Source organism: Malurus melanocephalus, unplaced genomic scaffold, assembly GCF_030028575.1.
Source record: "Malurus melanocephalus ecotype Western Australia unplaced genomic scaffold, MMel_1.1 scaffold_192, whole genome shotgun sequence".
Classification (NCBI taxonomy): domain Eukaryota; kingdom Metazoa; phylum Chordata; class Aves; order Passeriformes; family Maluridae; genus Malurus; species Malurus melanocephalus.
In genome coordinates, this window is record NW_026623424.1 from 113,089 (window position 1) to 139,240 (window position 26,152).

Below are 26,152 nucleotides of genomic sequence, written 5' to 3' on the forward strand. Positions count from 1 at the left end.
AAAAACAGGAAAGTCAGATTTAAAAATGGTATCTTTAGCTCTCCGTGTTTCAAATTGCTAAAAGTGTTCAAAGTATTCCAGAAAAACAAAAAAAAGGCTGTTTTTCTTAAACTTAAGATATTTGTTTTTGTCCCAGTCACATGTTAATGAGCTAGAGACACCTTTTATATGGTCTTTTTCATCATTCTGTAACAATCAATCCTTGTGAACTACTTGTAATCTAAGAAAATTTCAGGCAACGCTTAGTACTCTAAAAATTACAGCTTGAACAGAGGGCAACACATTCAGAAATCTTCATTAATTAATGTTTAGCACTGGTGAAAAAAGGAAAACATTTCTGTTCATGTGCATATATATATTTAAACCGAAAAGGTAGGTTCTCTCAGCCAACATGGCTAGGACCTTTTTAAGAGCTGGGTAGGGTTTGGAACTGTACAAAAACCCCCAGCTTTTTATCTCCCCCAAAGGGAGGGCTGCCTGTGGCCTTGGAATATGTGAATTGATGATTCTTACTGTCCATTTTTTCCAGCCTGGGGCTTTAATAAGATGAAGGCTGACAGGCTACCTCATGTGCCTGTGGTACTTCATATAAAAGACAAGAATTATTGTCAGTTTTCTGCATCACAGTTTAACATTGGCATCTTCCTGGGTAAAGCTTTTACATGGGGATGCTGGAGTTTACCTGGGTGGAATGGAGGATTTGTTCTGGCTGAAGAATGATAAATTGGCCAAAGCTAGAAACTTTGAAAGGGATCAACTATTTCAGCCAAATTTGTTCTCTTGTTTAATTATTGTGTTTAATCTGGTCTTTCCACATATTTACAGTCTCTTTGGCTATATTCATGGCACATAAAGGAATCCCAGTCTCCTCAGATGAAGGAATAATTCTGATCTGAAACACTATTGAAGTATTAAAACTTCACAAACTCCAGTTAATAATGGTGTGTATCAATAGCCTGTGTTCTGAGACATGGCTTCCTGGTTTCATTTTATTCCTGTAACGTCAGCTTTACTGACTTTTAAATAGCATCAGATAAAAATTTGTAAAATACTCTAGATGGACTGACCAAAAAACAGCTCATTTTCTATGAAATCATAATAACACTTAAAAATTACCTAATTTTTATTCTTAGAGGATTCATCTTAGRACAGTGTCCTTAGATTTGGAATCTTTATATAACAGCTTCAGGCCATGTAGATAGATGGGATATTTTTTTCTTTTTTCAGCTTTTCTTACAGCTCCTACTATGACAGACTAGAAAGCTGGAAGTAGGTGCTATCTGCTTAACTCAGAAACATTCACAGAAATGYAAAGTGTTAGGTGGCCTTAACAGAGACACTCAGTGAAGCCTTTGCAGCTGAATAAATACATGTCACATGAATATTCAGTCAGATATGCAAATTTAGGGTATCTACTCCTTTAGGAGATTGATTTGTTATTTGAGATCAAGGCACAGATCACACGAAAAGCTTATCAAAATATCAGGCCTTTTATAATATTCTTGTACAGAGTATACTGCAGGTAGTCTTGTTTGTTTTCTATCCCTCTTGGCATTTTCCTTGCTTTCCACTGGAAAATAAAACCTAAATTCCTCTTAGTTTTGTCACTCCTTATGCTTTGATAAAGTGCTTCATCACTGAGGCTTTACAAATAACCTGAAAAGGAGGTTTTGATACCGTAATACCAAATCTACACAGTGTGCAGCATCTCAGAATTAGTTATATTTTGCAGATATTGCAGCTCAAAGATTTGGAAAGTCAAACAGATTCAAGATAACTCTGTATTTCACAAGTACACAACTGGCTCTGTGATATATTCAGGCCAGAGAGAAAATGGGAAGGTTTGCTATCCTATTTCAGATACTGTTTCAAAGCAAGTTATTCACCAATTTCTTTAGGTGTATTTTAAGAAAATAGTTTTGGATGTTACGCCTGAAACTCTTTCAGAGAGAAAAAAAAAAAAAAAGGAATTTACTGGAGACAGGATTTTAAACAAAGATTAAAAGTTATTGCTGGTCACTGAAAGAACTCTTGGCTAATTGGGAGGAGACAGGTAAAGTTCTGCAAACCCACTATACATTCCAGGGTATTGATAAATCAGACAAGTAAATCTAAACTGCCAACTGTCCCAAATTTCAGCTGAAATTTCTCTTCTTCCAAAAAGACCTGGGACTCTTCGCCTTCCCTTTCTCACTCCTGCTGCCTTTTTGCCTCCCCCTCTCCAAAAGGATGCACACAACAGCCCTGGGGAGTTTTACCTGCCTGGCTGAGGATACAGCCTCCCCCAGTTATTTCACAAAGTAGCTCTTTTCAGGTGGATTCTCTGGGAATGGCTATTAGACATGTTGCTTCCATTCAAAATTATCAGTGGGCAGGACACCCAAGAGTTTAGCCTTTCTATAATCCCATTACACAATGAAGGATAAAAGTCTTTTTATTTCTTTAGTTCTCCCTCCCTCCCAGGCGCAGGAAATCTCAGCTCAATTTTGTCATTCTTTACTATTCTCTGTTCTGCTGTTCCTCCAAGGGATTACAAATCCCTGTAGCACTCCTTTTTTTTTGTCAGCTGTATCACTTGGCACAACAAAAGATGTCAGTCCTCCCTACAAACTCTACCTTATCTATGCTTAAACCTCTACATYTACAATACTACTTTGAAAAGTTTGAAAATGCAATATAGGCCAGCCAGGTTTATCCAGAGCAGGGTTTGGATGTTGACAACAGTGCAGAGAATAGGATTGCAACAATCCACGTTTCTCAGGTTTAAGAGAAGGACACCTCTCTCACTGATATCTGGCTTGGCTAAAGAATTTATTTGTAGGTTCCAGTGGCAGTGATAAAGTTAATCTTCTTTGTCACWAGGCTCTAAAGAAGCTGGCTCTATACCAGAGCCCACAATCCAAGTAAAGTTTAATTTTAGGTGCAGAAGTTCCCAAAACTCTGCTGTGTCTGAGTCTTACACACCTTCCCTTTTCCTCTGGAATCTGTGGTGCTTTCTCTACAGGACCCTGTGCAAGTGGATGATGTTGCTGGAATAATTTGTTTCAATTAGGAAACCCTCTTTCATTTCCTCCCATGTCAAAAGGCTGGTATTCCAAAAGAGAAAAACACAGAAGAGATGTGATTTGCAGCCCCAGTTATCTGTTAGTCAGGCAACAAGTTCATCAATGATAATTAATAAACAGGAACTGAAGATCAGGAAAAAACAAAACACGAGAAGTGAGAAGAAGAGTAACTTCTTGAAGAGCAATAAAGGAATTGCAGGGGAGCTTCTAATTAGCAGCAGAAAAAAAAAAGGAGGAATGTTGGAATTTTTTTTAATCACAACTTTTTACATTTATATATTTTATATAATATATATATAACACAAAGTTATATAATATAATTTGCATTTTAGACTACGTATATACAAAAATATTTATTATTTCACTGCCACAAAGAATATATATTAAGGATTTATTTTATGGCATGTAAAGGACTTCTGCCAACAGAAAAATTATTTTGAAAAATTACACTGCAAATAATGAAATCWGCTTGCTTGGAGCATGGTGCTAATAAATGCCAATGTCTCAGGTTCCATCCCTGCACAGGCCACTCACTCAGGAGCTTCTCTTGATGGTCCTTGTGGGCTCCTTCCAACCCAAAACCTATGATTTTGTGATCCATGAACAGGTTTATGGACAGATTTGTTTTTTATATCCAAAGAGATTCACAGCATGGCTTTTAATTCTGTGATGTATCAATTTTAATAAAGAYCCAAACAAAAATTCTGTGTAAACCATATGTAGAGAATTAATTATGGGTTTATGGAGTTGTTCTAAACTGCAGTATGGGAAAACAGAGGAGAACATTACAAATATGAAATTTGAAAGGATTATGTACTGTACAGTTCAGGCAAGGATAATATCTATTTTAGTTGGAACATATGCAATCCAGAAAGAGCAGTAAGGTACTTGTTTTTTAGTTGAAAGAGATTATTGCAAAATTTTAGGTCAGAAAATACTTTTTAGACCATTTTGGAGGGTTTTTTTCCTTTCCTTTCTTTCTTGGTCTGTCCATGTAYGGGAGGAAGTCACTTTTCAACTACTCATAAGGCCAAGGGTTAAAAATTAAAAAACCAGAACACAGAATGTTTATATGGAGGTAAATTCATGCAGAAACTGTTGTTTTCTAAAAACTCTACATTTCACATTAAATTGGATATGCAATATAATGTTCTAATGCTTGCTAAGTCAACAAAGGGATCTTTCTGAGGTAAATGTATTGCTATCTTATTTTGGTAGTAGTGTAACTTAACACATGTATATAAACTTCAGAAAAAGGCATATAATTTTTTTCTCTGTTCTGCAATGGGTTAATTATTGTATTACAAGTAGCATGACAGAATGTTCTTGTTCTCATCCTTGGTTTCYTAAAAGAGCTATTTCTCTTTTCTTTCAAGCTCATGGATCAGATAGCTGTGTGCCAGTTTTGTTAACTTGACAGATTTGCTCACTTAAGGGGGGAGATCAAAGGGAAAGCTGGTGGTCCTGCAAGTTTTGGCTGTGACAGGATGAACTCGTCATAGGGACTGGGCTGGGTTTGTGGGAATTCCCAAATGGTGCTGGTCAATGAGCCCATTAGAGCACAGCAGTGAAATCAGGCCCTATAAAGARWTCTTTGCTTCTAATTCTTTTMTCTGGTTTATATTTTCCTTCCATTWTCAACTGCAAACCTAGCAAGGTGAACACAGGTTGCCTCATTTCTTTTGTGAGTGGCATCCTGCACACACATCTGTGARTAACACTTAAGGGGATAAAATGCTGAAGGTCTTCTTCACACTTTAGGGAAAAACAATTAAATGCTCTACTGGATATGCTGACTTCTCAAGCAGCCCCCTAAACAATGTTCCCTTAAACGGAGCTCCATCTGTCTGAATCTACAAATAAGCACTTGAGAGACMCTTTTTGCTTTCATATCCTCGGACTTTGCCACATACATTTCTGAAAACAAAATGCTGATTTACTGTGCCATGTGTCACAGAGGAAAATTCTGGATACCACTGTAAACAGAGGAAGTTTTGTTCAGTGGGMACGGGATGTCATACTTACATTTTCACTGCACTAACAGGTTCATCCATGAAAGTCACAGATGTGTTTGGAAAGACTGAAATAAAAGCAGAACAGCAACATTTCAAAGGAGGTTSTTGAGATCAAGTTGGCTGCAGAGAATTATAACAGGAAACTCTTCCCTTAATCTTTTATCTATCTTAATGCAACGCTTTTGAGATTGATTTCTCTCTTCTCCATGTATTTGTCAGACAAATTTGCTAATTATTAACCATTCCTTTGCTATTCTGCAACTTACTGTTAATTCATTTCACAAGACAGCGTGCTTGGATTCTTCCTTCTCTGTTCAAAATAAGGCATAAAGCTTTATGCTAACCACCACAAGTCACRCTGAATTTGTCAGAACATTTATCATCTGAGTTAAAGAGGTATCTACATAGTTTTCAAGTCAGTGATGTTCTTCATTAGCTTACTTTCTTTTTACTGATTTTTCAGTATGCACTGATATGGGATTTGTGATCCATACAGTTTACATTGCAATGTTAATTAGGGCAAAATAAGATTAGTTGAAATTGTTAAGTTACTTTCATTGGTTTATCCATTCCACTGACATCATACTGAGTGAAAAGTTTTSAAGAATGCCACATACCCATAATGAAACAATCTTGTCACAACAAATAATAGTCCATTGTATTGAAGAGTGGCACAGAAAATCCATTTAATGTTATCATGTTGGTAGAAACATCTTGAAGAGTACATGCTTAGTTATTGAATTTGTCAGTTGGAAAAATAGAAATGAATGCAATGTTCTCAGCTTGTGAATGTGAAAACAAAAAAAAAAATTGGTTTTGTCTCGCTAAAACCAATATGTACTGCTGAAGTTGGACTACAACCAAAATGTGACATAGTGCTTTTCAGTGACATTTAAGAGCTTATTGACTAAAACCAAGCTTCTTCTGAAAGAAACTGGGTGCTTTGCCACATATATCTCATTAACCTTCAATGGGTTTTTTGGAAAATTAGGTCACTGAGTTACCATTATAAGCAGTATTAATGTAATACTTTCTAACATTTTTATACATCTTAACCCAAWTACTTGAATGCCTAAAGGTAAATTCATAAATCATCAATTTCTAGATTGATTTTTCATTCTGCAATTTAATTGCAACTCAGATTGACTTTAGCACCTCTAAAAATGCAACCTGTTTTTGCTTAGAACTCTGTATCTCAAAAGAAAGCTTAAAAATAGGCATCCTGAATATTCAACACTGGTTTCATTTACCTAATCTAATAGTATGTTGTCATCAAATATTGCAATAATTTTTATTTTATTTTGCCAATATACCAACTGTTGAACAAAACACTGGGAAGCAGAATGAGCACAATGTTAGTATTTTGGATCCAAGTAGATTTTAGGCCAAAGAAGGAGACAAATATAATTGAAATCAAAATTGTTCATTTCTTTCCCTTCATTAAGGACTCTTCCTTTGCTTAATCAGGTGAGTCAGTGCTATCTGTAAGAATCTTTCTGGCACACAGAAATCTCTCAAATGTGTGTGGAAAACTACTGACTGAAACTGTTCTATGGAAACTAACAGAAAAGTCAAAAACATCACTACCTAAACAAGAGTCAAATAATTACAAATACCCACAAATGCRAACAAAATTATTGTGAATACTCAYAGAAAAGAAAATTTGTGTTTATGCAGCAAACACTGACAAAAATACTGAGCAGCTTATGACTGGGGAGAAAAGATCAAAGATCCTTGTGAGATACCACTTTTAGAAAAGGAGCCATTCATCCCAAGAAAATTTTGAATACATTAGATTGCTATGCTGGAAATGGAATTTATACCTCTGCTCTTTAGTGTGTTTAAAATACAGTTTAGATTAACTACACTTTTTCCTGCTGAACAAATCATCTGTGGATGTTTCTAAAATCATTTATGGATGCTGGCTCCCACAAAAATATGGATATTAACTAAATTATCTTAATTTGTGACATTTACTGTTGACCTGGCTATTAAAACTCCATAAACTCCAGATTTGTCCACTTCTGGTTTGTTTGTTTGGCTTTCTTCAGCTTCAGAATCTTTAGATGGTGAGAGAGGCGTGGGTTGAGACAAATCCCATGGAAACATGGAAACTCTGCTCCAGCTACTGCAGCAGTTCAGTCTCACTCTTTTTATCCCTGTGCAGCATTTGTAGGTGGAAAGGAAAAGAGATCCTTCCATTGGCTCCATTTGGCAAGCTGTCTGACATCTCAATGATGATTCCAAGCCTTTTTACACCCCTGGCCATGTTTGAATTCATCCCCCTCAGGACAACACTAAACAAGAGCACTTTAATAAAAAAAAACATAGTTGAATGAACCATCAAGCTTCTAATAGCTATTTTACCTTATTAAAATGCTTAGGAATTTTTTTTTCGGGCTTTCTATAGTTATTAGCTTTTTGTTTGGGTTTTTTTTTTTGCTTTTTTTTCCCTCTCCGTTAATTAGTTCCCATCAAGAGTGGTTATTTAGGTCTAGCCTAAGCAAACATTGATTCAGAAGACAGAAATAAGTTTTTAAAAAGCATGAAAGAAAAAAAAACAAAAAAAAACCAGAAATGGCAAGATAAAAATGTAGAAAACACAGTTGTAATGACCTATTTTCATAAAGCACACCCTTTGCAAGTGACGACTGAACAATAATTGTTTTTTTAATATCTACACCGCAACTGTAGGTAGCTGATCCATGCTGGGAATGAGACTGCAACAATAAATCAGATTCCAGGTCYYRGCTGCCAATAAATCAGAAAACTTAYAAATGCTTAAGCCTCATGTTTTTGTTTTACACATGCACATGAGCACATACCAYTTCTAGCTTCAGTAGATCATTTGCAAATGAATTTTAGGGTGAAAATGGAGCTTCATAAAGCAAACATTGGCACTCATTTAAATGGCATTAAAATATTTTTATTCCTCCCATTTGCCATCATCTTTGTTTTACAAATTTTTTCTGTGCATTCGTTTTAATAAGATTAATAAAATTAATATTTTTTGAATATTGCAGTGTCCCTGTAATTACCTTGGATACAAATTGCACACATTTCATTGCCTTCATTAAGCCTATGGCTCAGAAGAATAGTAATTAAGCAGTTAATGGACACTTTACTCTACTTTTCCAATCTGTCTTTGAATTTTTTTTTCACCAACTCTTCATAGCTTCTTGAAGCGTTTGTAGCCTCTGAATGCTGATATATCCCTTCTTCCCCAGCTGAAGAAACCACCTATATGGAGTATCAGAAAACTCACACTCTCATAAATCAGCACCAAATTGACCAGAAATTCCTTTATTTCATTGGAATGCTTTCTTTCCAACTAAATGTTGCTGCCTACAGCAAYRAAATTTGTGAATCTGTAAATTATARTGTTATTAACACTGAATKAAGTGGAAGAGSMCTTTTAATACCTTCAGCACTAACATAAAAGAGTATGTAGATTAAGTAAAGGTTCAGTCTAGATTCCTATCAGGTAGCCCAAAAGTTATTAAGTTTCCCAGCTGTTTGGGAAAAGGGGTGTGGGAAGCCAGAGACAGCTAAAAAGGCAAATTGCAAATTCTATTTTTGCTCTTCCCTCAAACCAGGAATCCAAATTCCATATTACTCCAATAGGTCATAAGACATTTCAAGATTCTGAGACACAACAGGTTTCTCCTTCACACTGTGGTGACCAAATCCAGATTTTTCCTACAAAGTTCAAGGCTTCTTTTGAAGACAACTAAATAAAAATGTCTCCAAAGCATAGAAACACATAAAAAAAAAAATACTGGTTTAGGAATGGAAACCTACCCATAGGCCTGCCTTCAACTTTATTTTTGATTCAACAAATGAACACGAAAAAAAGCATGACAGGATAAAATAATGAAAACCAAAAAATGTTAGAACATTTTAAATATAGTTTGTGTATTGTTCACTAGTATAGAAAGGAAAGCAAGGTTTGGAGTTTTTAAAGTCCCTAGTTACATTTAAGTTAAATATATGCAAGTCTGTAAAATGACATGGACATTGTGTTTGGCCATCAGAAGTCTATTAGATCTATCAGATCACAATTGACTATTAAATAACCCTCTGCATCAGGTGTTTTCTCTCTACATCTTCTCTGACACTGCTCAGATGCATAAAACATTCGAAGTGATCCCAAATATCCTGYGAAATCACATTATTTTGATCTCTGGTTAGCTATAATAAGAAATTAAGTACAGCCTGCCTGCGGTGCTGATGGATCAATAAAGGACGCAAAAAGCCAAGCATTTCAGAAGGTGTGAGGCTTTGCTTTTGTTTTGGCAGTCAAAAGCCATTGAAGGTTTAGGATTTCATCAAATGGAAATTGTCAGCTTTGGCACACAGGAGGTTAACACTGCACTTCTCAGCCCTGGAGTGATACAGGGAAATATCCAGTCAGTGACTTCAGGAAAGCTTCCTAAGCCCTGCATGTACATTTTTCACTTCACCAGCTACTCTSGTGGTAGCCAGTAGATCTAATTTCATCAAGTTTGTGCTCCTGACAGCAGTCACATCAAATTAAAGAATCTTCCAGACTTAGCTGGCACCTTCATCYGAGCCTTTATATCAAATAATATGCCTGTTGCCTTCATCATGCAAGCCTTAATTATGTGAAAATCAGCAGACTGCTGCCTGTGCCAGCAAAGAAAATGAGGAAAGAGCAGTGTTCTTTCCAATCCACATGGCTGGACACCCTTCAGAGACATCTGATTTGATTGGCAGTAACAATATCCCGTTGATGTTCTTTTTTACATCTATAACTTCAGGCCCTTTTCCTAAAGAATTAGCTTATGCATGCACATATTAAAACCTGCATAATTTTCTTTTTCTTGGTGACAGAGATGCTGTGAATTTTAGTTCTGGTTTTTAAACAGATGCCRCTTGGTGGATAAGCATGATGTGCCCCTAGGCTGACTATATTTTGCTAAAAAAAAAAGATTAGGAGGATGGGTGAAGATTGTTTACTACAGAAGCATGCTGTGCATAAATCTCATGGGAGGCACACAAAAGATCTTATCCCAGTCCCAAACAAAGGTGTTCTAATTTCTTGGAATCAAATACAAACCCCAAAAGGGATCAAGGTCAACACAGCCAGCTAGGTGATCCATCAACAGCTAAGTTACATTCTGTAGACCCAGAAGAAATTCTAGAAGCAGCACAGGCACCCCTGGATGCTGGAAGAGTATCTGCCAATTTCTGGATTCTGGGTCTTGTGTTACCTGACATCTCCACTGAAAAAAACATCTTTAGGAATCTTCACATTTCTATATCCTCGCTGTTTAGAATGGATGCTGGTACCTAACAAAAATTTAACTCCATGCTAAATTCTGGCAGAATGCATGGTGAAATTGATTTTGTTTCTTGTAACATTCTCCCTCTCATTACCAATGTAGAATATTTTAAAATAGGCTTCTTTGGAATTCACACTCTGATATTTACCATGCATTTCAGGAAACCTGGCCTGAGGGAATATGTGAAGACTCGTCTGCCTTGGTTATAAAAGAACCAAACCTCACTAACTTCACCAATAAGAAAAGATAATAATAAACATGTTTTTAAATGGAAAAAAAGAAAACTATGCACAGATGACTTGACTGGTCTATCAGATATATAATAGATCCTCTTTTGTTTACCTGGTATCTCAGTGGGACAGGAATCTCATATATGTGCCCATATTACACATTCACAAACGTTTGTTGCTAATGGCTCAGCACAACTTCTTTTTCCAATGATGTCTGCTGGTGCCCTGAGGACAGCTGAAAAAGCAAACAGTAAAACTGCACTGGAAAGATAAAAAGAAACAACTAAAAGGATTATCTGTTTCTCACAGTCTGATGACTTTTCAGGGGCTGAGAAGCAGACAATGTTATTGGTAAGAAATTAATATTAAAATATAAAATAAAAGGTATGTTAGGTCAAATCCCAGCAAAGCACTCACTGTGAGAGTGAACTGTAAAAAGCATTCAATTGTTACAACTGTATTGAACTGTACATTTCTTTTTGTTTATTGCCTCATGCCACAAATATTCCCTAATTCMAAATTTCAGCCACATGCAGGAAAATAGATTTGTGCTGCAATCTAAATGGTCTAATAAAAAACAACATTCAACTGTTTGGAACTGAAATATTCATGAGATACTCAGGGAACAATGAAACTGAAGTGCTTCAGCTTTCCTAAAGGAACAAGAGTCAAGAACACACAGGAGTAACTAGAAAGTGCTCCTACTGTGCMTTCAAACTTTGCTCTTTATTTTTCSCTCTGCCTTYYACTCCTCTTAGCTCCAATCAAGCAGCTTCATTCCCATCTATTAGACACCACTCCTGGCTACCCAGGTTGCTCACATGCATTTATTTACACTTGAGCCYGTGCTGAATTGCTCTGAGAGCAAAATAGGAGACTGCTCTGCCTACCTGAGTGAACTTCCCTTGGCACAGTACAATCATAGATGATGTATTTATGTGAGGGTGTGTGCATCTTCACATGAGTCCAAATGAATATTGAAATTAATTTTAAAACTTTCCTAAAACTGAATGCTCAGTCTCAGGGAAAACTGCATATCCTTTGTTTGTTATAATAAAATGATATAACTTTGCTGAGAACTCACTCCAGCTCAAGCTTCTTGAGACATTTGTATTCGCTGACCATTTCCTACTCCAACAAAACATATGACCCAAATAARTAAAACAGTTTCCTAATTAAAATTGCAAGCAGCAAAACTAAATTATCTTACACCATTATTTGGGAATCTGGGTCAGTGTTCTTCTTGTCAGGAATTAAACTGGTCTGGAAATAATGCACAATGGGGGCAGCTATTTTAAACCCTGTGCCTCAGACCCTTATGGCTGACATGCACATCTAAGGGGATGTGATCTGTGCCTCYTCAGTACCTGCTGCTCTGGGCAAGCAGAAAGCAATTTCACATGATTCTGTTTATAACTCTTTATTCTTAGCATCTGTGCAGCTATCTGTAWTGGCAAATGCAATTGTCACCTTTCTATTCTTTTTAATAAACACCTTTTTTCGCAAGGGTAGGTGAGGCATTCTAGCAACAGCACAGAAAAGGTCTCCATTTTTCCCATTCCCCAGATGTCTTCAGCCAAACCAAACCTTTTCTCTCAGCCTTGTACACAGGAAGGCAAATGAAACCTAAATAAAAAAATAAGGCAGATAATTAGCCTGCCAAGTGTGGAAATAAGAGATATTTTACAGTACTTTTCAAGGATCCTTTGATCTGTACTGACCATTTTAGACGACGCTCAAACTGCCAGGATTACCTTTTATGCCCACACTACACCTTTCCCTTCCTTTTGGTGTAACAGCCAGCATTCCCTRCCCACAACTTCTTTACACACCCAAASRTAGCCAATTTATTCTCTCCCACTCCCCAAAGCTGTTGTCAGCAGCTTTCTGCACCACCTCTGTGCAAAACCAACCCTCCTGARATCCCASTCWGGGCTTCTGCATYAACATCTAAAAAATGCTTYAATTCAGGAAATATTAACATAATTCAAAAACAATCTTCARATAATTCAAAAATCTCTAAASCCAAGATTGGCCTCAAATTGTTTAAGTTCTCGCYCACTAAAAGATRTTTCAATRAGAAGAATAAAAGKATTTKWTMTTAATTATTKTGAATTCAACTGGAATTKTCTAAGTAMAAGAAAATAAATAGTGGAGAGGGGMAGTGAAACTGTCTAAGTTTTTCCTCTGGAAAACTATTTTTTCTATTGATTTGTTAAATGACAATTCTGACATGTTCWTTAATGCTGATGACCATTTTTTGGCCAGTGTAAAATGTCTCTTCCAATTTCTTACACTTCTCAAACCTTAAGTAATCTTCATATACCATGTACTGCTGAGAGAAGTCCCATAGATGCAGAATACAAATATTAACAGAGGATTCAGATGCTGAAGAACCAAACACTAGCATCCCTAGATTTATGTGCAACTTATTTTGTATCAAGCTGTCATGTGGTTACACAGTACAGAAAACAGGATCTTAATATTTTGTGCATCAAATAAGCTTCATTAAATTAATTTTGTTTGATCCAACTAACTCACCCCACAACCCCTTCATTTGCACAGCCATTAAACATCTTTAGGTGCCATCCAAATTTTCAGATTAGAAGATTTAGGATCGTTTTTGGCTGATATTTGCTCCACCCTGGCTCTTTTTCTAGATTTATCCCGTGTATTTTCTGAAGTGTTTAGGAATCCCTCTGGGATACCGAGTGTTTCAAAGACATGGGAAGGTGCATCCTCTCCATTGAATGCTGGCTTCAAAGTTAAGCCATGCAATATTATTTGTTCCCACTTTCAAAAATATTTGAGGAATAATATGAGAGAAAAAACACCATCTGTTTACCTTTTAGTCATAAAAAAACTTTATGTATGTCTAGCATCTTCATTAACATAAGCACTAAAAAGAGTTTGCTTTTGTTTTTTGGCAAAGTGTTTGTTGGAAAATAGTTTTCAAAAGAGGAGGATTTCAAGTTATCATGCAGCAAATAAACAAAAAGCTAAAAAAGTTTTTGCTTCTGTTTTCTGAAGGCTTCAACATAATAGAAAAACAATCTTTATTGTTTCACCTTTGTAAATCAACCATTAGTTTTGTCTGRTGAAATTATTAACCTGCAGTCCTGTTTGACTTTAAATGTGAAAAATATATGTTGTGTTTCCATGTCTATTAAAAGAATTTTGAATCCAGTTCGGTTAAGTCTCCTCAACTTTGTGGTTACCAGTCACCAACATAAGAATTTATATTAGGATTTTTATTTAACAAATGTCTTAGCTGAAACAAGACATATAATTTAAATGTTAACTTTAAAAAAACCTTATCATTTATTTGAACCATGCAGAAAATGACAAAACAGAATTTATCTATGAAAATTGTGTCAGAAGGTACAAATAAATTAAAGTATAATACTGTACTTTTGACAGCTTTGACAGTAATGTTTATCATCCTCTAAAATATCAACCTCTAAATTTCTGTTCTGCAATATCATGTTTTTAGTTCATTATTTTTGTTGAAGAGCCGCTCAAACCATTAGATTGCAATGAATAAACCTCTTGCTATGAAGAAATTAATGACAAATTATTTTCTTAATCTCCCCTTTGAAGAACTGCCAGCCAGCAGTAGCTATATTAAACCTTTATCTATTGAATTATTGGAGCTTTAGATTTGAATCTGTACTTAAAATGACACCTTTATCTTCTAAGGCATCTTTTGCTGTTTTCCTAAAGACCAAGTCCATTCTTCACARCACATGTGGAATAGCAAAACACCTGTTCTGCATGGAAGAAGACCTACTTTCTCTSCCTCATAATGGTAAATCAATAAAACTTTGATTAATGTTTGGCTCAGTGTCACAGAAATTTGTCTTAGAGCTGATGCTACATAAGTTGAGATGGCTGGGTGCCAACTCTCTCAAAACGCTGCACTCAGTGCATCCTGTGCATCCCTTTTGAAATACAGGTTTGCATCCTCTCACTGCCAAAAATTGCTAACATGAAGAATGAAAACCTAGAAATGTCCATCCTGTGTCTTTTGTTTGCTACCAAGCACAGCTAAAAATGCAACCAGAAATATGGTCACAGTGCAAACTGCAAATTTCAATAACATACTTTAGAGCCTACTCTCTGTTTGCCACTCCTTTTCTTTGTGTGGTAACATAAAGAGCACTAAGCAAAGTGGAAGATTGATAAAGCTGTCACATTCTTTCAAAATAAGAATTCTTGATACATCTCAAATACTTTGATTAAAACTTCCACAAGTTTGAGTCTTTCAGATCGATTGTCTGACTTAASTCATCTCTGCCAGCAATCTATCTTTATACTCAGGCAAGGAATGGCTGATGCTGTGGTGAGCTTCCTTTCAAGAAAGCAATAAACTGACTTCTGATTATTTGGCAATTCCAGCCAGGAAGGGTGTAATCATATAAATAGATGKGTTTAAATAATCTGCCAGACACACAGGGGGAGACAGTATGATAGAAATGCAGAAAAAGACAATAAAGTACAGCACACAGCRAATTATGTGTTAGGAATTCAATTGTCCTCTTGATGATATCATGATAAGCAATCCTTCTTAACATGGACAAAGTACACACAACATCTTCAAATGTACACCTTCCATCTTCTAATCACCACAAATTTGGAGTGCCATCTCCTATATTTAATTAACCATGGCTGCAGTATTGTGTCCGAAAGTTCACTGATGTAAAAATAGCATTTCTATCATTATTAAGTCATTAAAAAGCAACTAAAACCAGCAAGCAATAAATACACAGGCAATTTGTGATGTTAAAGAAAAACAAACAACCCAAACTAATTGATAAGGAGTCATTAGTATCAYTTTTGATRTATTTAATCACTATTGATTGTACARTTTAATGATGCCCATCATGGTCAGTAGCTCCACCCTGTGCTCTATAGAAATATGAAGTGTGTGATATAATGTGTATTATCCAGYATTTATGGCAAAGCCATGTGTGTCACCTCCATCACTTAGCACTGGACAAGATCCAGCTACATGCAAATGCAAACTGCAATTAGAATGACAGGTCAAGATTACCCTTCCACAGCGGCAGGTATCTCTAGAGTGACCAGACTTCTCAGTTATTTCAGATCACTTTTCTCAAAATATCCGAGAATGTTCATCAGTATCCCCATTTAAATTTTAATCAGATATGCAGCAGGCAATTAGACATTTATTTCAAATGCTGTTAGAATTGTTTGCAGGCTGAATCTTCTCAAAAGGCCAAAATAGCTGACAATGGCTAATGACTAAATATTTCATGTGCAAAAGGATATGCAGACATAATTACYGCTGCAATCTCATCAGAGCAGCCAAGTCTAATTAAGTGACAAGATAGAGTTTCAGAAGGGTTATGAAACTTCCCCTCAAAGATGACGACTCAGCTGTGGTGACACACAGRCAATAAAACATCCTCAAGAGTGAGAGGAACACTTTTATGTAGGTTTGTGAGTAATGTTATGGAAAATACAGTGTTCTCTCACATTATTCATAATATATTGTTGAAATTAAAACAAAATTGCAATATYCAACCTGTAGCCAGGAAAGAAAACTTATTGTATTATACCCACCTTCATTAACCCATCTTTAAAGCTGTTAATAAGTTTTTTAATTGTTCTTCTCTCCAAATCAAACATAGGAGGCTCTCATARGCCTTATCTCTTTTGCACTTGTAATTACTTACATTTTTAATTAGTAGCACATCTTATTAATGACTATGTTAATTATTATTAAATWGATCCTTAAAATAAGAATCTTCTGTATTCTGTTTGTAGGCACAAACCATGTGAAAGAAAGCAGTATGTTAGATATTGAGAAACAAAGATGGGAAGGAAATAATATTTTTGRCCCATCAACCTGTTAGTTTTCAAACAGCTTTTCTCATTCCACACTGCTCTCAGACAGAGCTTTCAATTTCTCATAGAAGTCTTGACAGAGTAATAAGCCCAGTTTTTATCTAGCTTTAGTGTGCACTGTGTAAAGTCTGGTTCTTAAGAATAGAAGATGTAAAGATGACACATTTWATATTCTGTTTATCATCCTGCACATATACACAGACATTCTTCATAATTTCTTCTTTAATGCATCCATGACTTTTCCTCACTGGAGAAACATCCCCCAGAAATAAAAGGCAATCAATGTGGCTTTATCACATCCCATTTTTCCTAGAAAAGCTAGAACAAGGATTCTTCTTTTACTTCYTCCACAGAGTTCTGTCATTTTTGTGATATTTGTGTTGAATAATACCGATCCCTTTTTAATTTAAAAATGTAATTGTGTTTCAAGTCAATTCCTGCTCCACTACTTATCATGTASAGCAGCACAGCTCTGCTAATGCTTGCTGTGGCAACAATGCAGAATTTGCTCAGATTTTACTATTAGGAGACACTAAACTCTTCATGTGTGGCATGCTAATCTTGTTCTAATTCTTCATCCATCCCTTTTGAACTTTCCTCCCTAAATAAGCTGACACTCTCATGCCATTGAATATTATTACAGTCCCTAGAAGGGTTCAGTATATATTTTATCTTGTTCAAGGAGTCCTCCTAATAATATGAATATGTACATGGAATATCTTGAACTGATGGGCAGCCAGTCACCTTTTCCTCAGTCATGACAGCTATTTAGTATTTTAATATCTTCTATTAAAAATGCAAGAAAGAACGCAGAAGTTTAACATTGCCTTTAACCCTGATTTTCCTTGCTATTCAAGCARTCKTGTCTATGCTRTGTTCTAATCAAATACCATTCTGTCAAGGGGATTAAATACCAGGTTCACTTGAAGAAAACACAAATAAAGCTTTTGGTTTTTTCAGGAAGATTTTTTGGAGGTTGGTTGGTTGTTTGTTTTGGGGGCTTCGTCATTTTGCATTGGTTTTGTGATCTTTTGCTTTGTCATGCCATCAGTTTGAGTGGAAAGACATCACAGAATCATTGGAGTAATGCAACACACTCCTACTGGTGATTTGAGTGAAGGTATTTGAGATTTGCACTTTCCAYATAATAACTTTGCTTCCCTGGTAGAATGCTCTTTACCTGCAAAAGCAGATAGGCAGTTGAACTATTTCATTTTTTTTCCCTTTAAATAAAAAAAACCTCATAAAAATCACTTCAACTTTTTTTTAGTCAAAACAGCTCATTCAAAGTACAGTCAGTGCCACACAGTATTGAAAACAATCCTTCATCACAGAGTCTGACTTGGAGAATCAATGTATGCATCCCACCATGGCCTGATTATCTGCTGAGATAAGGACATGCTTCATCTCATCCTCTGCACTTTGCTGAAAAGGCCATCGGTGTGYTGGAGCTGAACTGCCAAGAGGGGCAGGGATGGGAGCCAGATGGTGCCCCAAAATCTGCCATCAGCAAAGAGAAAGGAGGTGGAGGACTCAAAAGGTGAGGTAATATGCACTGTTTATGCACTAACATCGAGTACATTTATTTGCTTTTCTAAAACTTTTATTTCCCAAAAGAGAGCGTGATCTGATTTCTGAGAAAATTTCAGGAAAGGGTRTCCAATTCCTGAGCTAATGTGGGCTGCAAGRTATGCTACTTCACAAAACAGAACARTTTAGTTAYCCTGAAATTAAATAATATCCAATAAAAGACAAAGAAAACCAAAGAAAACTTATCTCAATATCTACATATATAAGTTCTGTTTATATCCTGCAATCCTGTTTCTCCTTTTCAGTGTGCAAGTTTCATTTTACGGTTGATGCCATTTGTTTAATTTTGGGATATCACTCACATGAGCAGACTAAATTCTAGGAGCTCTGAAGAATATGAGAACATAATCATACTCACATATGAGAATGGAACTTGTCTGTAAAATTCCAACATTGCAGCAAAGAATTTACTGTCCAAATTGTGTTCCAGGCCTTTTTCTCAAKGCAGCTTTGTCCATTCAAGCAGTCCTACAATGCTGGCCACAGTAATATTGTGATATAGCACTCTGAAATAAAAATAAATAAATTTTAAAAAAAAGCTATTAGAATGACACTCGTATTTCAAAGACATTGTCTTTGAGGATGAGAAATAAACTTGGAGAATTTTGCAGTCAAAACTCCTGTGATTTAAAAAAAAAATCCAGATAATTCTCCCTCTCAATTACCATAAAAATCAATCTATACATTTTTTATAATATTTATCATAATATTATTTTCAGAACCACACAGGTAATGTATGAAATTCACTTGCAGAAGGGCCTTTTAAAAGACAAATAGACTGTTTAAACTTAAAGACAGTAAAAGTCTTGCTAGAGTAAAATTTTATTACTGCCAAATCCTTGCAATTGTTCCTTATTTTTGGTGCTTGCGTCACCAGCTGTTCCACAGTTATTTAAGAAGAAAATCCAAAGTAAAGAAGGGGTTTTTTCCCATTACAGAGGGTACTATTAAAAAAAAAAAAAAAAATGAATCTCCAGTTTTAAATTCGTATTTTGGGGCTTTTAAGCAACAAAATACAAAACTCAGGTGTAACTCAGTTGTCACAAAGACCTAAAGCCATCTTTGTAAAAATGTTTCCTTTGAGCAATGCTTATCAGAATTGAGTTAAATATTTAACACACTATTTATGTCACATATTTACCATTACCACATATTTACATTTTTTCTAACACCTATGAACCCCTTATTTAAAAATTCAATCAATCTTATTTAAGAAACAAATTTTTTTTCACAAATTTAAGTGCTTATTATGTCAGTCAAATACTGTCAGTCATATTTAGCTCATAAAGCACCAGACAGGCCCACGCTGCTGGCTGTAAAATTTGGATCACAAATTTAAACACTGCCTTGTCCTTATTATCTATTTACAGCAGAAAAAATATCTCAATACAAAAAGATTAATAAATTTAGGGGTTAGGGAGGGGATCAAGCGTCACAGGATAGAGACMATATTTATTTTAGGCAACTCAAGAACTATTCAGGGTCTCTGCAAAAGTATTAAAACTCTATTAAAACTTTTGCTCCTCTGATACATGAGATAATAAAGTTTTTATCTTTCTTCATAGTCATTCTTACACCTGTACAAAAACTCCCCCAATTCCAAGATCAATAAACAAAAATTTACTTTAATAAACTTATTCTTAGGGRTTCTGTGATAGATTTCCTTTCCGAGTGTCTCTCTCACAGAGAGCCTTGCTTCATTTTTATCTCACCTGAATACAGAGAGAAAGGCAATCATTCATGAGGGATGGAATGCCAGTGTCACTTGACTTTATTACAAAACGAATTAAAGTAGATTAAAGCCTATGCTACTAATCAAAACCAGGTTTGTTAGATGTACTTTATCAATTTTTTTTAAATTATAGAGCTATGCCAATCTTATTAAATTATGGCCAGATGCAAGTATATAAATCCAACACACCCTGATTCAAAAAGGTAGAAAACACAAGAGAAAAAGCTGAAGTCTCTGCTTGTCTGGCAGTATCTGGCGACAAACTAACTCAGTAAGAAATTTATACATCTGAGAGGTTTGGGATCAGAAAAATGAATGGRGTTTAAAGGGAATTATTAAAATTTGTGACATTTGTATTACTGTGAGGAAACTTAAATCAGTCTTTGAAAGCATTTCAGTATTTGGTGAAAACCAGAGCCTGAAATAGAGCAATACATTCTCYTCTGTCATCCGGTGCCTCTCCAATTACCAAGCTTCAATCCACTTCTCAGAGGAGCAAGAAACATGAAAGACAGCTTTGTGAATGACTGATTAACATGGAAAAGATCATTTCTCCAAGATTATATTGTATTCCTAACAAGAACAAAATTGTGCACTAAATTATTATTATGATAATTAACTTTGGCAGACTTTGTCTTATTGTTAAAAAGCAGTAATAAGGTACCTTAAGAGGCAGATAATTACACTTAACTGCTGTAATTATTAAGTTAATTCTCAGGTAAAAATTATTGCTAACRTAGGAATTATGCAACTGTTGCCATTTAAATTCTTACTGCAATGCCTTCACATAATTTAAATCAAGCATTGTTAGAATTTCTGAATCTTTACTTTGATAAGGTAAGAGAAAAAAATCAATACAGGAAGCAGACAATTTCCTTTTTGTGTAAATGGACTGGAATGTCTGAAATTGATTATCAAAATATCCAAATGAGGAAAAATGAGGGAGAAGAGAGCAGAGGTTAATATTTGTTCACACAACTTTTGTTCCTTTTCCAAAATCTCTCTTCACTTTCATTAACTTTCATATTTCACTGTAGGATCAGAAAAAAAAAAAAAAATTCACAAAGAGATTTAATCCTCCATTCTGTTTGTAGAGAACTTGTGCCAAAATTTGTGATTTCACATAATTTAAAGTGGATTTTGTAAATTGCCTTAAGATCTACGCTGCTATTTCCGAGTGATCTTCAGAAAACTCAAAAATTAGTGATTTCAGTCATGTTTTACAATAAATGGTTCATTACAATAATCCATACTTATGCACAAAACAACTCCTAGACTACTTGCATTTTAGTACCAATACTCCTAGGTGATTTCTGAATGACAACACACAGCTCTCACGTGTATATAACACAGGACGTCATATTTCCAAAGGAGATCATTTTTCCAAAGATGAAAACCTAAATCTCATAAAGGATTCCCATTAAAGTGAGAAACAGAAAAGGYCTTGACACYRTACAAGCAMTGCTCAGCAAAAGGTAAAACATTGGTGTGTTTATCAGCCCTGTTCTGGTCACAAATTCAACAGAGGAAAGGACATGGGCTTCTTTTGRCTTCAAAAGAAATGGTTAAATTTTGTGTTCAACCCTAAAAAAATGTCTGTGTTGCAGATCTTGTGATTCCCACCTGAATCTATCACCAACAAGCAGTGTTACTGATATGATAATCCCTTTTATTTAAACTTTTTTTTTAGCCTCATTAAGCATGCTTAAAAATCGATAAATACTTTGAGAGATAAAATAAACCAACTGTKACGTGATAAATGAAGCAGGGTCTTATAAATATGATAAAAGTTTAAAAGCCATGAAGGGYTCTCTACAGGTGCTAATTTTACTACTTGAATGAAATTAATAAGACTCTCCATAAARCAGCAGGAGATCCTTAGATTACATGAGTAATCAGCAAGAAAATTTATTGTGGATTCATGAAGCACTAAGTGTTTGTGTAATGTATGCAAAAGTGGTACTTTATTCTCTGCAGTGAACAATTCCGAGTCCTTATAATAGAAAAATATTTAATAGCTTGAAAACTCTTGAGGCATAGTTTTAAAAAGTTGTTCAACTGTGATTAATTCAACTCATGACAAACTMGTAATGAAAGGTCTGCCTTATTTTAATATTCAATAGGAGCCATTATTAAAATAACTACTTATTGTTAAAAAGTAGATATAGAGACARCTGAAAATCCAACTTGATGTCTAGGAATGTAAGAGCTAGGAGAGTGAGATTCAGAAATTGGGTAGTGCATTAATCTGAAAAGCTAAACTAACTTTTCACCTTGGCTGCTGTATGGATAATGCATCTATTTACATGACCACYTATCCCTGCAAAATTCATGTTTTATGAACCATTTCAGATGAAGATGTTCTMGAAGTAGAGCCGTAGAGGAAATTCTGCCCCATTTGTTCTATCMAATTCTCAGCAAATTATGGCCTCCAAGGAAGTACAGAGCCAAGCTTTATTAATTTTTTCAAAAATCTTTTATTACAATGTTCCATGGAACTATGAGTTTGTGTTCAATACTTTACATTTAATATTTATTGATGGCTGCAATTAATTACTTTGGGTTTGTTGCCTGGGGTTTAATTAAGTGGACTAAAAGTGTCGATACACTGCAGCTCTTCGATTGACTGACAAATGAAACTAAATAATGCTTTACCATGACTGATTATGAAATTCTATCAATGAAACAAGCAAGGGGGATGCATGGGTCAGGGAAGTAGCAATAATAATMATGAAAAAGATGCTTTAATGTTTAGATTAGCTGCTCAGCACAGATTAACAGCAGCTAAAATGACTGTAATCTGAGGACCCCCATTCACTCACACTGCATTACRTGTCGTGTGAAATGAGATTTCTGATAACAGCACAGTGCTGGAAGGCATCTCATGTCCTGAGCAGAGGCGAGCAAACCCTGCCCAGCTTTGGAACTGACTGAAAGGCACRTGGCTGTGTGGGTACAGTGCTGAAACAAAGAAAACACATCCTGCAGACAAGGCCACAACACCAGCTGGAGTGTGAAATTGTGTTCTCCATAGCTTTTGGAGTGAATCTGTCCCATTCCACAGGCCTATGGTTTGGGCAGGGACAACATCCACTGATAGTTCAGGAAAGGGTCTTTGTACTGAGTAATTTGGGGACTGATCCTCACTGTGACCTTTGGAACTGGTCACCCATTGCAGGACTCTAACCCAGTCATCTAAATAGCCTCATTTCTCCACCTGTCAGGTAGAAAACAAATGTAAAAAAATAGGAAAACATCTATTTGTACATCTTTGTCATTTCTCAAGAATATTATGTTAAAGCTTACGTGAAGAAAGATGCTATGGTTGCTGCGGTCAATTGGGACATCTTCTTTGATAGCAACATAGATTTGGAGAATTGAGAAAACCTGGTCCAGAGCATGAATTAAAATTCAGTTTCCCTGCTTAAAACACAAGTTGCACATTAACAGATCTTATCAACTCTAACTCAGTAACTTCCTATATCTGTTCTGAGCAGGTTCTTCCAGCCATCATGTAGAAATCTGGACACATATTGTTTCTAAGATCTGATTGGTTAACTTACCCAAACCACACATGTTCACAAATTGTTCATCATTAACTAAAAGGCTTGAAGTGAATCTCAATTTGTCAATATTGCAGATTATCCATGAAGCTGCTGCCAATTTTTTTTGGGCATCAGTGTGATACTGGACCATCTTTTCCCAGGATTTCAAGGTTTTCCCTTTCTTACATGCAAGGCAATTTGTCATTTATCAGTTTCCTTTCAAAATTCCATGCCTCTGCCTTATCAAAAGACAGCATTCAGCTACAAATGTTCCTAAGACACTTAATTTTGAAACAGCTGACAGACTTGGCTCTCAAAGTATCACAATTTCACAGAATCACACAATAAGCYGGGTTAGAARGGACRYACAARGATCATGAAGTCCTGGCCCTGCAAAGAACTTGGTGTTTTCATGGCTYTTCTCTCCAAATCCTTTACCGTGMTGRATATCTCCTTTTAAAATTGCTTCAGACCTTATTCCCCTCCCTCTGCACACCAATATGCACATGTCTATATAAGTATTTATACATTTACAAGTTTCTTGGGTGTTTAGCCATTTTCTTCCTGACTGGGGTCAAATCAGACTCACTAACATTTCAGTTTACTATTTAAGGACAAGCAATAACCTTGTGATTTGGTCAAATAAAAGCAGACCACCTTCAATAAGAAGGCACCTTGTCTGCATTATATAGCATCTATAATAAGATGTCATATAAAGAAAGATAATATTTAATAATTTGTAAAATATTTGTATTTTGGAGCCATATTAATGTTTTTCATTTCCATGTTATTCAAATKCATATTTCTGCAAATACAAATACAAGACATGAATCATGCCCTTTAACAYATTTCTCTGAGTTTTCTGAGGCTAGATGAGATGGAACATTTCATCAGAATCCTTGAAATCATGCAAACAAACATGAGCATCTGCATTTTAAATATTAACTGCTAAAGCACCACGAAAACCTCAGCACTGGCAGATTTGCTCTGATTCCTCTGGCAAAGCAYGGGCTCATATTCTTTACCCTAAAAGCATTCTGCACAAGGGATGAATGTGAAATCTGGCTTTCATAGCTGACACACATATAGCAAAAAGCCTTTCCACCATTAAATTTAATCCTGATAAAGAGCACAGTAATTCCTGTGCTATATTATTTATATATGATTTAGAGAGACTGTTCTGCAGGCCCACCTTTCCCATCCTTGAATCCGAAGGAAGGAAGGAAGGAAGGAAGGAAGGAAGGAAGGAAGGAAGGAAGGAAGGAAGGAAGGACCACAGGTTGTTCCATAAAAAATAATCCCATTTAATTGCAAAACCCAAAATATTTATGTTAAAGGCTTGGCCAGCTGTCTGCATTTTTTTGCTTTTTAGACTCCTCAAAGGTTTTCAACAATGTCTACCCTGGGCAATGCAGAACTAGAGCAAGAATTCCTGTGTTTGAGGTYAGCCAGACTTTTAAATCTGGAAATGGTCTGCATTCAGTGGTCTGCTCAAAGTGCTCACTCTGAAAAAGGCCTGGGATGCTGAAAAAAAAGAGACCACCAAATGTACAGTGCCTCTGAGTAAGAGAAAGGCTCTAAAAGCAGCAATAACCACAAAAGTATGCAGACAAAATCTGAATGGTCTCATAAAGTAAGATCTGGAACAGAATTTATGGCTTGGCAGAGTTGCAATTTCAGTTTCTTCCCTTCCTTSCCTCCTCTCCATATAAAAATTTACTCCTTCTATCATATATCATTTCCCTACACTTGTCTAAATGATGTGGTCAAATGAAAAACTGCACAAGGCCTAAAGAAAAGAAAACAGGCCTAAGGCCTGAGGATTTGATAAGCATCCTGAGATCCCAGTCTCCAAAATCCCCAAGGCCGCTTTGTAAACCTCAGCCTAAATGTTTAGCCGAGTTCCTATCCGCTTTTTTTTTTTTTCTTTCAAGCTGCAAATCCCAGCTGTTCTCACGGTTTCCTGATGCTTATCCATGAAACATAAGCTGTGGTTGGGATGGAACCTTTGCCCTGCATTTTCTCCATGGATACACCCTGCCTGTCAATATSCCATTCCCCTCACAACCCCCACGCTTCAGCATTCAGGAGGCTTCAAAATACCTTTTTTTAAAGGTAAAAAACCTTTTTTAAAGCGTTTTCAGCAACGTAAAAGGCATTGCTGCTCCGTTCCATGCTTTGAACGTGACGCCAAAGAATGCGGGGTGGTGGCAAATACGGAGCGCTGCGGAAAGGAAGCGGGTGTTCCAGATAAAAGTACTTAAGATTAATTTAACGTGTGCAGGATTTCCCAATTAAAACTTCCACATTAACTGTTTAAAATGCAGTGCTAATCTCCTAACGAGACGTCCCCAGCAATAAGAAGTGAATTGCAGGGCTGAATAAGGCCCCGAGGCCGGCATCTGGGAAAGGCTGCGCTCTGTAAATGTTGGATTTATGCCGCTGTCGYGGATTCTGCAAGGAAAGAGCTGCATTGCCACCTACTGCCAAGATGCCTTTTCCCACCAGAAACTGCTGCTAAAAGTGAGAAATCTTCAGTGCTTCTGTGCAAAATACCAACCAGAGAAAATGATGCAACTGGTATCTTCACACACACGAATTTTAGGATTTGTTTTTTTAACATCAGTAGCTGGAAAAACATATCCTTTATTTTTCTGTGCCTTTTTTTCATCATATGTTAAAAGCCAAAGAATGCTGCCCTGAACAATGTGAGAAAGTCTACAGAAAAGTCTGGTTTTCCCTCTGTTATTCCCAGATCTCCACTGTCATTTCTTTGAATCCTGGCTGACCTGCAGCCC